At 48.4% G+C, this 15998-nt stretch overlaps 1 protein-coding gene across 6 annotated transcripts in view; it reads right to left on the reverse strand.

Moving 5' to 3' along the window:
* The window catches only part of SLC8A1 (solute carrier family 8 member A1), a 344689-nt gene extending 330578 nt beyond the window's left edge, over nucleotides 1-14111 (reverse strand). For all 6 annotated transcript variants that reach the window (XM_034763903.1, XM_034763901.1, XM_034763900.1 and 3 more), the window contains exon 1: nucleotides 13987-14111. The gene's annotated coding sequence lies outside the window, so the exon portion shown is untranslated. The remainder of the gene's footprint in view (nucleotides 1-13986) is intronic.
* Nucleotides 14112-15998: the final 1887 nt, after the last annotated feature.

Raw genomic sequence — 15998 nt, forward strand, 5'->3', positions numbered from 1 at the left:
GAGGAAAGGTATGAAAAATAATGAAAGACAATGGTGTCATTTCTTCTCTGTTAGTACTTCTAAGAGCTGCATAACTGTCTGTTTAAGGTCTTTTACCCAATAATTAACATACCAAGGAGATCCGACTCCTTTCTCTGCCATCTGTTGATCTAGCTACGAAAATTGACTGGGAGCTTATGATAAGGTTTCCTCAGTGATTTGACTTTGCTGCACCATGGGAAAGTACACAAGGAAGATAAATGCTGGAAGTTAAAACTACATTAGCTTTTCAAATAGGTCACAGATTCTCCCCTGTGACAGAACCTTAATATCACATATGGATTGCTTCTGAAGGCTGTCAGAGATGGCAGCACAGCGAAGTAAACATCATCATTCTGGGAAACAGAAGGAGAGGGAAGCCCTTAGAGCCGGGGCAATCCAGAATGCCTTTCCTACTCCTGAATCAGGCAGAGTGCCGGGATGATGGGGCGCTTTCAGCACCTTGTTTCGATTAACTAGTCTTCAGCAAGCAGGCTAAACCCAGTAGATTTATACAGCCCAGGAGGTCACCCTGAAAAAATAATTCTTGGGCCCAAATGACTTAACATTTAACATGTTTTAAAGGACCATATGGAACGAGTTACTGTCCAGAGTAAAACAAACACTTGTCATTCACATCCAGTGTTATTGTTAGAAATATTCCATTGTGTGCATTTCTCAGCAGTGTAAAATGTCTGGCCAAATCACAGGATAATGCCAAGGATCACCAACATCCTGGGGTCTGCATCGATGACTATTAACTTGTATGTGTTGGCAATCTCATCATACTAACAGCAAATCCAGCTGTTGATTGCTGACTTGAACTTGGAAGTACAAGGTCTTCACTTTTAGTTTTCCTTTATGCCGAAGAGGTAACATCGGGAATTCCTAATGTCATTCTTGCCAAACCATGACACAAACAGCAAGCTTAGAAGTAGCCACCATTGGTAGACACAGAAGTAAGGCTATAAACCCAAAGCCAGCCACTGACTGCCAGGAGTCAGGATCCCTATAATGGGCCCCGGCCCTAGAAAGACCAAGATAGGGAGTGGAAAGACCCTTAGAGTAGCTGTGTCATCTCCCTGCTCAAGCAGAACCTGCCCGAGGTGAGCACTTTGTTCCCTCTCGCGTTATAAGCCCCAAGCGTTAGAGCTTCCACCCAGTTCCTTTGGGAGATTTCTCTACAGGCTATTTGCATCATGGTAGCATCTAGGAACCCCCATCAGGGATCAAGGCCCCATTGTAGTGGGTGCTATCCAGACAAATAACAAAGAGACCCCCTACCCTGAGATCTCACAGTCGCGGTGTTAGGCCATTTACCTACCAGCGCCAGACGGGACTGAGGTGTTGGGCAGAGGAGGGCTTTGGGAGTGGGGGTTTAAAGGAGGATAAAGTGGTGGGTTTACAAACTTTAATCGTGAAATTCCTGATCACCAGAAGATATGTGTTCTCTTCTTCCTTTCATCCAGTTGTTCCAGTCAGTAGTTATAGCTCCATGCCCCACACACCCCCCAACAGCTCCTCATACCTCCTTGGGGTTCATGCCCTACAGGCACTGGCAGACTCCTGCGCATGGCCCGCCCACCCCCTTACTCCTCATTTAGTCAGTTGACACCAAAGTCATTATTAACCCTTTGAATCCTTCCTCACAAATCAGCCCCCCCAGCTCCCGGTTGATTTTGATGCTCTTCCCTAAGTGACCTCCCATCATCCTGGTAGGGTGAGGGATTCAGGGGAATGTTCCAGAGCTTCCCCCCTCTGTCATCCACAATTTGGGGTAAAGGGGAAAGATCTTCAGTGGGGAAACCTGGAATGTGCAGAAGGAAAGAGTGGGGGGGTGAGCAGGAGTGGGAAGAAAAAACCTCAGTAGGGAGTAGAGGCAGAAACGGACTGGAAGAGGCAGCCAATGGGGGAAAGAATCCAGGACCCATGGAGTTGGGACCAGTGTGAGAGTCTGGGGAAATAGACAAAGGAGAACACTCTGAGGGTGAGGGGAATAACCGTGGAGCCAGCAACTCAGGGAGGGAGATAGGGTGGTGGGAGGGGGTAGGCATCAGGGCGAGAGAGGTGGGGGAGAGATGTGGAGAGGGAGGTGAGATGGGAGGGGAAGGGGAGAAAGCCAAGGGAAGAGGGTAGAATAGGAAAGGGCACCAAGGAAAAAACAAATTAGGGAGAGGAAAAATGCAGCTGGGTGGGAAACAGAGAGCAGGAGAGAAGAGAATGATGGGAAAGAAAAGGAAGGGAAAGGCAAACAAACAGAGACATGCACACACAGAGACATACACTGACATACATGTGCATTAACACACAGAGACATGAACACACACGTATTCACACACACAGATGTACACCAACACTCATGTGCATTGACACACAGAGACATGTACGCACGCACACATATTCTCACACACACACACACACACACAGACGTGCATGTGGACACGCACAGAGACACACACACATAATGAGATGCACACACGCAGACATATACACATACATGCATGCACACACACTGACATGTGCACAGTCACACGGACACACACATGTACACTCACACACACACAAAGCTTCAGGGCTTGGAATGTGGCTGTTTTGCTGACTCTAGCCTGCGGTTTAGGGGGGCCTCCCAGGGCAATTCATTATTTTGTATCATAGTTAACGATTGCCAATCTTTTTGCCAGCTTGTTTGGGTAAGTGGGGTGCCAGTGACTTCTTCCTCTGGGGCATCACCAGCGCGGCCGCCAGCCCTGACACTTGGCACTGCCATGATGGGGCCTTGCTTTGCATTCCCGATCCTAGCCTCCTGCGCCCAGGCCGGACGTGCTGTTACTGTTAATGTGGCAGCTCCGTCTAGCAGAGAGGCAGGAAAAGCTTCTCTTTCGCCAGTCAACCCTCTAGTTACTCAGCAGCAGACTGACAGCCTCTGCCGGGAGCCCTGTCTGGTGCTATTCCAGGAGAAGGATGCTAGCTGGGATGCACGGCCCGGGGCCGGAGCGCGGGTAAGATTGCAAGGGGACGGTTCCACAAGTGGAGGTCTCTGAGGGTAATTCAACAGGCCCCAGGGGGGCGAGATGAGAAACTGGAAGCAATATAGCTGGCGCCATTCCTGGCCTTACAGAACACTGTTATATCCCCACTTTTGTGTCTCCTTCCAAGTGCCTGCTTTTGCTTATCTGAGAAGAAAGGAAAACAAGCCAAATAAAAGTTCCAATGAAAGTAAGGACAACTTTGTAGAAGAGCAGGAAGCGGTGGAGGATGATGTCACTGGTGACTGATTTGCTAACTCCAGGAGAAAGCCTTATTTCTGTGGAGCACAGACAACCAGATGCACGTCACGCAGAAGAAATCTCTGCCGTTTCCAAGAAAAGCATTAGCTGCGAATGCAAAGGCTCCTGAACAGAGTGAGCAATCTGAAAGCACCATAGTGACTGGAGAGAGAGAGGACCTATTGCCAATGTGAGATTGTTCTCTGCAGCGTATTCTTAAGGACTTCAAAATAATCCAAGTGGAGGAGGTCCCACTACCTCCCCTGGGAGACCATTCCAGTCTAAACGGCCTCATTCTTAGGGAAATGTTCTTCATCTAGTCTAAATTTCCTCCCTCTGCTTCTAGTTATATTCCCGACTCCCAGTTCTACCTAGAGGCCAGGGCCCCACTGTACTAACTTATAATAAAGAATTTACACTCTAAGCAGATTCCTCTCTCTTCTTGGTGTTTGTCCCTTTTTACTCCTTAAAGACAATATTAGTCACCTATAAGCCTCGCGACACACGTTTTACTTTTTGAAAATCTTTCTGTATCAGGCGTCCTCTGTGGGCCCTTCGTCATTTGTGTTGCTCTTCTTAGAATTCCCTCCAGTTTGTAACTTTTCTGGGTTAAAGACACACAGAGCCGCCTGTACTGTGCCATACAGGGACAGCGTATTACCTTCTCTCTGCAATGTGTGTGTAACTCAAAACCAAAGAGCCTTCTGCTGGGGTGTTCACCTCACCCCAGCCCTGAATGGGTGAGGCTGGCTAGGTGGGCCAATTAGCCTTGTAGGCTGCACCTGGAGGAGGAGCCAGGGAGCAATGAGGGTTGATTAAAGGATGATGCTCACCTGGATAGGAAGAGGTGGGGCTGGTATAGAGCCAGGTTGCTGAGGGCAGAAAGGGCCTGCAGGGAGGAGTCACTCTCTGAGGCCAGGGAGAGAAGGCAGCTTGGCCCTGTGGGAAGGGCACACCCAGAGGAGGGTGGAGAAGGAGACTGACAGAGGCAACATAGGAAGCAGCCCAGGGTAACCGCCAGGTGTGGGACTGTGCAGACCTTAGGCCCTGGTTGTAGGGATGAGGGACAGGTTGAAGAACCATTGGTTGGCCACCCTCTAGGATGTCCGCTCCTAGAAGTATGGAATCCAGAGAATGCTTTCTTTGTCAGTCAGGAACAGTATCCCTGATGATGACACAGCACAACTTATTGCTGAGCTCTGTGACTTTATCCTCACGCACAATTATTTCAAATTTGGTGACAATATATACCTCCAGACTAGTGGCACCGCTATGGGCACCCGCATGGCCCCACAATATGCCAACATTTTTATGGCTGACCTGGAACAACGCTTCCTCAGCTCCCGTCCACTCATGCCCCTTCTCTACCTACGCTATATTGATGACATCTTCATCATCTGGACCCATGGGAAGGAGGCCCTGGAAGAATTCCACCATGCTTTCAACAGCTTCCACCCCACCATCAACCTCAGCCTGGACCAATCTACACGGGAGGTCCACTTCCTGGACACCACCGTACAAATAAGCGATGGCCACATTAACACCACCCTATACCGAAAACCCACCGACCGCTACGCCTACCTTCATGCCTCCAGCTTCCACCCCGGTCACACCACACGATCCATCGTCTACAGCCAAGCACTGAGGTACAATCGCATCTGCTCCAACCCCTCAGACAGAGACCAACACCTACAAGATCTTCACCAAGCATTCTCAAAACTACGATACCCACACAAGGAAATAAAGAAACAAATCAACAGAGCCAGACGTGTACCCAGAAGCCTCCTGCTACAAGACAGGCCCAGAAGAGAAACCAACAGAACTCCACTGGCCATCACCTACAGTCCTCAGCTTAAACCTCTCCAACGCATCATCAGTGATCTACAACCCATCCTGGACAATGATCCCTCACTTTCACAGACCTTGGGAGGCAGGCCAGTCCTCGCCCACAGACAACCTGCCAACCTTAAGCATATTCTCACCAGCAACCACGCACCGCACCATAACAACTCTAACTCAGGAACCAACCCATGCAACAAACCTCGATGCCAACTCTGCCCACATATCTACACCAGCAACACCATCACTGGACCTAACCAGATCAGCTACAACATCACCGGCTCATTCACCTGCACGTCCACTAATGTTATATATGCCATCATATGCCAGCAATGCCCCTCTGCTATGTACATTGGCCAAACTGGACAGTCACTACGCAAGAGGATAAATGGACACAAGTCAGATATCAGGAATGGCAATATACAAAAACCTGTAGGAGAACACTTCAACCTCCCTGGCCACACAATAGCAGATGTAAAGGTTGCCATCTTACAGCAAAAAAACTTCAGGACCAGACTCCAAAGAGAAACTGCTGAGCTCCAGTTCATTTGCAAATTTGACACCATCAGATCAGGATTAAACAAAGACTGTGAATGGCTATCCAACTACAGAAACAGTTTCTCCTCCCTTGGTGTTCACACCTCAACTGCTAGCAGAGCACCTCACCCTCCCTGATTGAACTAACCTCGTTATCTCCACACTGATATATACCTGCCTCTAGAGATTTCCATTACTTGCATCTGAAGAAGTGAGGTTCTTATCCACGAAAGCTTATGCTCCCAATACTTCTGTTAGTCTCAAAGGTGCCACAGGACCCTCTGTTGCTTTTTACAGATTCAGACTAACACGGCTACCCCTCTGATTCTTTGTCAGTGTCCATCTGCAATATACTGCAAGACTACAGATTCCCCGCAGATACATCCATGCCCTGAAATTACCTACCTTAACACCTGGTAGTGCCCTGGAGATTCAAATTCTTGGGGCTGAACCAACTTTTTTTAAATAAAACTGAAGTTTTTTAAAAAGCGTGAGCGACAATTAATGCTGAATTTGGGATACAAGGATTCTATTCCCCCTTCCGTCAACCCCAACCATAGGACTCTGCATTGATGGACAGAATTTTGGGGCTACACTTCCCTTCTGAGGTTGTTGACCCAGATGTTACTCAGCTAGTAGGGTCACTCTTCAGCCATGCAAAAATGGCCCTGAGCCCAAAGGAGAAAGGATGGTCCAATGGTCAGCAACTTAGCCTAGTGCTGGGAGATGTGAGTTCAATTCTGTCCTCTGCCACAGACTGGCCATGTGACCTTGGGCAAGTCACTTATTCTCTTTATGGCTCAGTTCCCCCTCTGAATAATGGGGTAATAGCACCGACCTACTTCCCAGGGGTGTTGTGAGGATAAATGCTTTACAGGTTGTGAGGCACTCAGATTATACTGCGATGGGGCCAGATACAGAGCAGTTAGAAGGGCTGAGCACTCTAAAGTCCAGGATTGTGGATGGGCAAAATCTAGACTCCTGAATGGCAGCCCAGGGAACTGCCCCTGGGCCAAGTCATGCAAGGCCTTTCCAACTACTCTATCACACGTTGCTCCCTGGGATTCTTTTATGAAAACCTTTGCTCTGTAACCCATATCAACATGCAGCATCGAGGTGCTTCCACACTGGTCAGATCGTTCCTCAGTGCATTAGGGTAGGAATTCAGGGTCAGGCCCTCTGCAGAATTTCAAAACTGACTAGTGACCTGGGCTGATTTATATTAGCTGAGAATCATAGAACTGTAGGGCCCTCAAGAGGTCATCAACTCCAGACCTCTGCACAGATGCAGGACCAAGTAAACCTAGAGCCTCCCTGACAGGGGTTAGTCCAACCGGTTCTTAAACACCTCCAGTGATGGGGAATGCACAGCCCCCCTTGGAAGCCTGTTCCAGAGCTTAACAACCCTGAGAGTTAGAGTGGTTTTCCTAATATCTCACCTAAACTTCCCTTGGTGCAGGTCTGGCCTTCTGCAGTAGCACAGTACACATTCACCTTGATCAATCAGTCCCTCAGCCCTCACAGAGAGCACGCTGATCATTTGTGTTGCTCTAGCCAGTCCTTCAGCCACCCGCTGGCCAGGCTGTCAGTGGCACCAGACACCCAATTGGCATAGCGCACTGCAGCCTAGAACCCTAGAACAATCCACCAACCTCAGTTACCCAAGTAGCTGGGATTACAGGTAAGTGCCACCACACCCAACGGTACACTCAATTCATGTGGAAAAACTTAAATACATACTCTAAAGCATGACAAGTCTGCTCTGTTCTATGTGATCCAAACTATAATAGGGGAATATACAGAGGATGGGAAAATTTCTCTAAAACAAATAAACATCAGGTACTTTACTTTTATTTAAAGGAAGGCCACCATGACAGCCACACACGCTTAGCACACACTGGGAATACACTTGGCACTAAACAGAACAGACGGCAAACAGCTCATACTGTCATCTATGCATTGCATCTCTTTTGGAATGCCAAGTGCCTCATTTACATCTAGATGTTACACATTGCAAATCTGAGCTCTCCTACTTTGTTATTCTTTTGGGAAAACTGGCTGTGTTCAATTAAGTAGTTCCAACCCCCTTCTCTCATCTCCCCAGCTTTTAGGACTGTTGCACTTCAGCTAAAGTTAAGACAACTCGAAAAGGGCTGCCTAGCTCATCTGTGCAGGAGACAGCACTTTCTTGGAGGCTGTGGAACCAACTTCCCCAAGAACTAAGCACCATCACTAACCTCACCCGCCTCTGTTCCACATGCCAGGAGTATTTCTTTACCTCTGTCTCTAACATAAACACAGAGCAGCATGGATATTAAATAAAATCCCCTAACCTTCCACTGCACACACTTGTCCCTGGGGAAAGGAAAAATGCACCACATGTGATGGGTGTTAGTCATATCACTTAATGCATGTTTGGAAAGTGCTCAGCTAACACAGTGATGGGGGCAATATAAGAACCTATGTAGAACAGGAAAAAATCCAAAACCTGGACAGAGGATGTACAAAGATCTCAGCTGAGGAATGGATTTGTCCATAGAGATATATCTGAATCTGTGCAAACTATTCTCTGGCTTTTGAAAGGAAAACGAGAACGTTTTCAAACTCTTTATCCAGGATTTAGGCTATAAATATTTTATTCATCTGAAGGGTAAGGGGAAGAATTGGGATTGCTTTAAACCAGCCTCAGTTTGTCAAATTCTCTTGCAACGGTTTCATGCTGTTGTGTGTTTGTTTAAAGGATGCAGTCGCCTAGGCTGCCATGATGTCATCATGCTCAGGCTAGTTCTCTGTCCTGCGTTATGCAGGAGGTCAGACTAGAGGATCACAATGGTCCCATCTGCCCTGGAAGCTGTGAATCCTGTATCTCCCCCATTCCACAGCAGACTGTGCAGTTTGCATGAACAAAGGGACCAGCTCCATATGGCTAATGTAAACAAATCGTCACACGAGTTTAAACAATGGTTGAGATTTTTGCAAGAGCCTCAGTGATTTAGGTGCACAAGTCCCATTGACAGCACTCCTAACTCACATAGGCACGTTGGAAAATCCCACCGGACACAGCCGAGCTGAGGCGTTCCAGCCATGCAGGCCAAGATTTTCAAGAGAGACAAATGATATTTGGTGCTACACTTACGTGGGGCTGGACCAGGGCTGGATTAACCTTTTGTGGGCCTGGCTCCAAACATATCTGTGGGCCCCCCCCCCGGGGGGCAATGGTGCATGACACAGGGAAGGTCAGTCCCCAGAGCGAGGGGCCAGCCAGAATCAATGAGGCATGGCATGGCAGGGTCGGCCCCGCTCCGCCCAGCCCAGTGCAGGGCACCATTTACAAACCAGCAGTTATCAGACACACACTGGCCTGCCTGGCCCTGTGCTGCCAGCGTGCCTCTTCCCCTCGGGGGCAGGCCCATGCCGTGCTACACAGCCCCCCCACCCAACACGAACACCCCCCAACTCCCTATGGCAAGAGCCCATCTGGACCTGCTATACCCAGTGCCCTCCCCACTGGCTTCCTCCACAAATGCACAGCACCCTGCACACCACCACCGCTGCCCAGCACCCCCCTGCCCACAGCCCCACCACAACTGCCCAGCACCCCCCACAGAAACCCCCACTCCCTAGTGCCCCAACACACACACCTTCCCTGCCCCCTCACAGCCCAGCACCCACCCCAGACGCCCCACAGACCCATTCCCCCACGCCCTGCCTCCTGGCCGCACTCACCGGCCCTGCTGGGAGATGACGGTGTCTGCTGGGCTGAGCCGGCAGTGCAGCCAGGGCCGGTCCTGGGCCTGGAATTCCTCTGTCCCTTCAGGAGCGGTGCGATCAGCCAGGCCAGGGCCTGCCCCGGCCGAGCTCCCTCAGGCCCCGCTTGCCTGGAGGGGCCCAGCCAAGCCCCCCACTGTCCTTCCTCCCCCCAAACTGACCGAGCCTGGCCAGGCTTCTGCACCATCCCAGGCGCTCAGCTCTGGGGAGACAGGCGGGGCCCCACAGGGGGTGGGAAGCACAGACTGCCCGGAGCCGGAGGGGCACTGGGCTCTAGCCAGGGGGCGGAGAGGAGCCGACGGGTGGGGCCAGGGGGCGGAGAGGTGCCGACGGGTGGGGCCGGGGGCGGAGAGGTGCCGACGGGTGGGGCCGGGGGGGGGGGGGAGGCGGAGGGGGGGGGCCGGGGGCGGAGAGGAGCCGACGGGTGGGGCCAGGGGGCGGAGAGGAGCCCTTGGCCAGACCGAGAGGAGCAAGTGATGGGCAGGGAGGAGCCAGGGGGTCTTGGGACGCAGGGCAAGCGGAGCAGGCCGGGGCCTCTTCTCAGCATGGGCCTTGCTCCATGGCGCCACCGGCAACCTGGGACTGGGCTGGAGTGTCAGTGCTGAGCCCCCGCCTGTGAAAATCAGGCCCTGTGGTGCTAGTGGGGGGCCCACCCCCTCCCCCAAATGCTGATGGGGTTAAGGTGGCTAGATGGGCCAATTAACCACACCGGCTGCACCGGAGGGGAGCCAGGGCTCAGTAATGTTTAATTAAGGGTGACGCTCACCTGGGCAGGCACGGGTGGGGCTTCTATAACACTAAGGAGCTGAGAACAGAAGTGGGTAGCAGGAGGAAGTAGGCCGCAGTCACTTCCGGAGAGGCGGGAGTTGTGCTGGAGGTTCCCGGCCCTGGCAAGAAGCCAAAGGGGAAGGAGCTCTGGGGAGTGGAGGAAGCTCGGATATGCTGGCAGATGGAAGGAGGGTAGGACAGAGCCCAGGCAGGTACAAGGTCTGGGAGTAAGTAGAGCCCAGTTGTGGAGCACAGGGTCCCCCGGCTGGAAACCAGAGAAGACAGTAGGCCGGGTGCCTCTGCCAGCCGCTGGGGAAATGGCACAGCTTTGGACGTAGGCTGGGGGGCTGCTGGACCGGCAGAGGGACAGCTTGTCCTGAGAGACACTGATAGAGAGCCAAGCCCCAAAGAGCGAGCAGCCAAGCTACAACGAAGACGAGGACCCTGGAGGGTGAGGCTGAGACGACAGGCTGGGCGACCGCAGCCAGGGGTGTCTGACCAACAATGACCTAATCTCCAGATGAGCCATGAGGCGCGCGCCAACGGTGAGTAGTGAACCCCGCTACCCTTTAAGGCGTCTCAGCCAAACCCTGCGGCACCTAAAATCATGAGTCGGATCCTGGCTACTAGGCATTAGCGGACTTTTCTGTTGCTATTTCTATTACGTTAGGGTCTGGTGCTGCCAGCGGAGCTCTCGGCAGCTTTCTGCCAGTGCTGTGCACACACACTAGGAGGAGACAGTCCCCACTCCAGAGAGCTGACAAACTCAACGGGCAGATAAGAGGGTGGTGGGGAAAGAGACCAAGATGGGGAAGTGATTTGCCCAAGGTCACTCAGGAAGTCAGTGTCAGAATCAAGTTCTCTTGACTCCAGTCTGGTGTTCTATCCACTAGGCTGCACTGCCTCGTGGTGCACTTAACTAGCACTCACTGGCACAGGCAGCCTTCCCAAGCCACCCTTGAGACCTCAGTAGGGTGCCCAGATAGCAAGTGTGAAAAATTGGGATGGGGTGGGGGGGTAATAGGAGCCTATATAAGAAAAAGCCCCAAATATCGGGACTGTCCCTATAAAATTGGGACATCTGGTCACCCTAGAGTTCAGCCACCACCGGCATCTATGAAATTGTTTGTGTGCTATTTCACAACCTCCTGCTATGGACCCGCTGACAGGCTGTGCAGTGAAAGCACGCTAAGCTCTGGTTGAAGCTGGGCAAAGCTGCTGTTATTTTTTCTCCCACCTATCTTGATTTCTGTGCGGTGCTCCCCTGGAGCAGGATTTGAACCCACTGTAGCAAAGGTGAGCTTAGACCTAAGTTGGGGATTGGAACTGCACTCTCTGCCCAGGGCTTTTCGAGCCTTCCCGGGGCTTACAAGGGACTGACAAAGGCTTAGAGAGGCTTGTTTGCCTTCTGTGTAATGTGTGTCCTGCGGGAATGAGGTTCATTACAACACAATGGTACAGCCCAACACTCAACTGCAAACACGGCGTGACTTTCCATCTAGCTCAGACAGAAATCATGGGCTTGCTGCAAGAACCAGTGGCCTGCACTACTTGGGTAGGGGGACTCGGTGCTCACAGCAATCCTTTCTGGCCCGGAAATCTATGGAAGAGAATAGTTTTGCTCACCATTTCAGGATCCAGGAGAAAAAATTCTCAGGATCCAAATTATTTTGTGCAAATCTCTGCTGGTTCAATTTAACTTTTCAGAGCCAATGCCAGCAGAGTCTGGCATGAGTTTGGGTTTCCAACTAGACGTTTGAGACCTTTAGTCCCATAATTTAGCAGGATCACAGATGCATCTTCATTTTCCTCTATCTGTGTGTCTATCTGTGTCTTTGTCTATAGTTATAAAAACTGTAGAACAGTTAAGATTGCTACTAGACACAAAACAAGGAGATGAAAAATTAAGCCACCGAACAGTACCTATGTAGTACTCCTTTCCCAAGCACACCCCTTTCCAAACAATTTCCTCCAAGTGCTTAGTTGTGGATCTTTAGCGTAGTGCTTTGTTGTGTTGCAATGGGGCAGTTTGCTAAAGGGAGCAATAGACGATTCATATTCCTAGAGGACCAGGGAAAGGATTTTATCCATCAGCAGCTGCACGTAAAACCTTCTGTTAAAGGATAAAATCTGGCAGAAAAGTGTAGGCACTGACTGAAAGTGTTTTAAGTGTACAATGGAGAATAAACATCCATTTTCGGTGAATAATAGCTAAAAATGATCCTCAATCCAAATATATCTATTTTAAAAAAATTACCCATTGCTTTAAATCTCCTCAAGATTAATCTCTCCACCAACTCTTCTATAAATATTTTTTAAAAAACATCAGTGAACAAAAAAGTGTTGGACTGCCACGGTCACATTTCATCCACAACCCAATTTCAAACACTTCCTATTAAACGTGAAAAGAAACAAACAAAAAACAGCACAGAACATTCAGAAGGAAGGAAAATCTAGACGATGCGAAATTTAACATTGAAAGGTCAGTGAAATGTAGTGAAAAAACAGGAATTCATGCCCCATATTAAGCCCTTTTCAGAACACCCTTTTAACTATGGAGTCACTAATAAATGTCCATTATATATATATATATATATAATATTAGTGCAGGTGAGGATTAAATAAATTCAAGGAAAAATAACAATTCTGTTTGTGAACAAAAATATTCAAGACATTAGGGTGTAATGATCAATATTTTCCCTCATCTCGCAGTGCAACCTTGGGAGTATATTATTTTCAGTAATGTTTATGATATTATTTTTCAGTTCTTTCCATATAATTTTACTTAAGATGACTTATTGTTTTTCCAATCTATTGGCCACCTGAAAAATGAAAACGCTTCTTTACTTATTTGTAGCAGGAGTCTGAATATCTCATTATAACACCTAAACTGACCCAGAAACCCTGTTTTGTAGCCTTGTGACAATAACATGATTTAATCATAGGATGCAAAATAAACAAGATTTTAGACTAAGGATGCAAAACCCTTTTACATCCAGTTTAATCAAATGCTTTCTCTCTATAGAACACATTAATTGATGACCAAGGTACATATCTGCTTTTTGGCAATGCACAGGCTATTCTACTAATGTAATTTAATGTTAAATAGATATGGTTTAAAGGAAAACCATTTCTACAGAGCTTTATGCTCCTGAAATATTCACTCCAAGAGAGAGGTTAACACAATAATGGATCCAGCTGTTTTTTGGGGGGTTGACTTTCATGGTTAAAACCATATGAAAATCTTTGCACAGGATGTAATCAACCTCCTATTTACAGAGAAACATTGAGAAATTGCCTTTGAGTGCCAAGAAATACAAGTCGTTTACAAACCAGTTCTTCCTAATGTCCACTCAGCTCAACCCACACCATTAAATGAGATGCATTTCTCAAAATGAAAGTAGGACATTCAAAAGCACAGAAAAAAAACGCACACTATTTTTATATATTTGATACATAGATACAGAAAAGAGGCAGACACTCAAAAATAACAGCATGCTCTCAAGGCCCTATCATGCTGAAGGTTTAACATCAGTCAATTCATAAAGCCCAAATAGCAGATGATCAGTGATAAAATGCTAATTTTGCAACATTTCTCTTTCGGTCAGTCAAAGTTTGTTTCTCTAGCTGCAATCCTGTTCAACTCAGTACCTCTCCTTCAGAGATCCCAACCAAAATCTCTCTTCAGACACCCCACAGCCCCAGGTGCACGGCTTTCCTTAGGAGATCAGGGAAACCCAAAGTCGAAGCTATATATTCACAGAAAACACTTGCATTGCTTTTCACTTACCGCTGTCAAGTCTCAGTAGCTGTGTGTCAGGCTGAATGGAAAAAGGACCTTGTACGATAGCTTCTCTAAATTTACCCGAAAGAAAGGAGCTTGTCCTTTAAGTGTCTCTAAACATGGTTTGCATAGCTGGATCTCAGCTTATCTGTGCTTTTCTGCTTTTGCTTCCATACATGGATCTGTTCCCAACAGTAACTCCAAGCTGTCGAAAAGAAGCTATCTGGCAGCTTTCAGCTTCATCCAACACAAATGATGATTTAAAAAAAAAAAAAATCCTTTCTGCCTGGTATTTTTACACCCCCGACCCCCTGCCACAATGTCTTTTTCAAATTAACTTGAAGATTACATATTTCCTTTTCAGTGCATGCTGAACAAATCATTGCAGACTAGTATATGCAACCATAAAAAATTGATGCTTAGGTTTATATTTTACTTAAAATGGCTTCAGTCTCATGCAAATCTTGACTGTTTGCCCACAACTTCTCAAAATATTTGCACAGTAATTGTTAGGATGGGGTAAATACAAATTACAAAGACACTTTTATTTTTTAATTTAAGGGTTCACATCTCTTTATTTCCAAGGTATACTTTTTACTTTCCTTATAGGTCAAGGGTTTGTATGTTTGTGCCTTGGAAGGATTTCAACCTAATATATATCCTGTCTGTTGCAGCAGAATGTTAAGAGTCACATATTTGAGGAGAGACAGAGAGAGAATGCACAGGAGAAATGTGACAGACAGCTCCCAGATTAGTAACAGGAGCAGCAGTTAGTGTTCCACTTGATACTACAGTAGCCACATTGGGACATGTAAATGCCTCAAACCTTGAAGAATGGAAACCACAGTTTAGGAAAGTCCCAGCGCATTTGTCTATAAATAAAGGAGGGAAGGAGGGAATCCTCCTCTTTAGCCACCCCTTGTCGGCTCACATTGGGAGGGGTTGACCCAGCCCTATGTCAATATGATGTTCTCGTTGCAGAGCTCAACATCCAGTGCTGGGAAGTGAGAAAGCTAAGGTAGAGCGTATACCCTTAAGTCTGCCCCTCTGCTGCTGGGCATGCCCTAGAGCATTCAGAAGTGAACACTAAGCAAAGCAATGGGTGCAGTGCCAAGACTGGGTTGGCTGTGTAAAGATTTGGTTATATTTGTACTGTACTGTCTGGATCGCTATCTATATTAGGGCACAATCCTGCAAGGTGCTGAGCACTCTGGCCTGAACCAGCAAAGCACTTAGACACATGCTTAATGTGTAGTCCTATGGAGGTGAAGGGGACAAAGTTAAGCAGGCATGTAAGTGCTTTGCTGGTTCAGGCCAGGGTGCTCAGCTCCATGCAGGACTGAAGTTTGCTTTGCTACTAGGGCCATACATGACCCCCATCACTTATGTATTTTGTCACCTCACAGTCTTGAATGTATTTATCTTCACAGCAATGCAAGGTTGGATCATCCTTCCATCCTACCTACTTCGATACTGTGGCCCACACCCACACCCCCTGGGGACCGATCCACCATCAGCCCTCCACGTTCTCGGTTATAGGGGAGGAGTATACCGGGACATGTTAAAGGGTGGAGCATCCTCCAACCTGCCTCTCTGGAAGTTCCAGTTTGCAGAGCCCTGTAAGAAAGTGCCTGTGGTTTCCCGGTGCACACGGGGAGGAGAAGGGTGCCAGGGCTCACATTTCTCATACTGTTAAAAGCAAGTCTCTGTCAGGTTGGGCTCTCCTGCTTTGAAGAGCATGTGGTCGAAGAAGAGACAGTAAGGGGAAGAGGAAAGGAAGTGGGGGAGACAGATCCAGTCCAGCAAATGCAATATTTGTATCCATGTTCACTTGCAATTTAAAATACATACTAGACATAGAGACAGAACCAGCCTCTCACGCAAGCCACTATTAACTGGCCGGTGCTTTGTGCCCTGCACAGGGGTCCGAGAGATGTGGAGGAGGAGAGGGTAGTGGTCTAAGCCAGTGGTTCTCAACCCATGACCCAATCAGCACACAGCTACGACCCATGTGACAG

The sequence above is a fragment of the Trachemys scripta genome, chromosome 3 (genome assembly GCF_013100865.1).
Source record: "Trachemys scripta elegans isolate TJP31775 chromosome 3, CAS_Tse_1.0, whole genome shotgun sequence".
In the NCBI taxonomy this organism is placed as follows: domain Eukaryota; kingdom Metazoa; phylum Chordata; order Testudines; family Emydidae; genus Trachemys; species Trachemys scripta.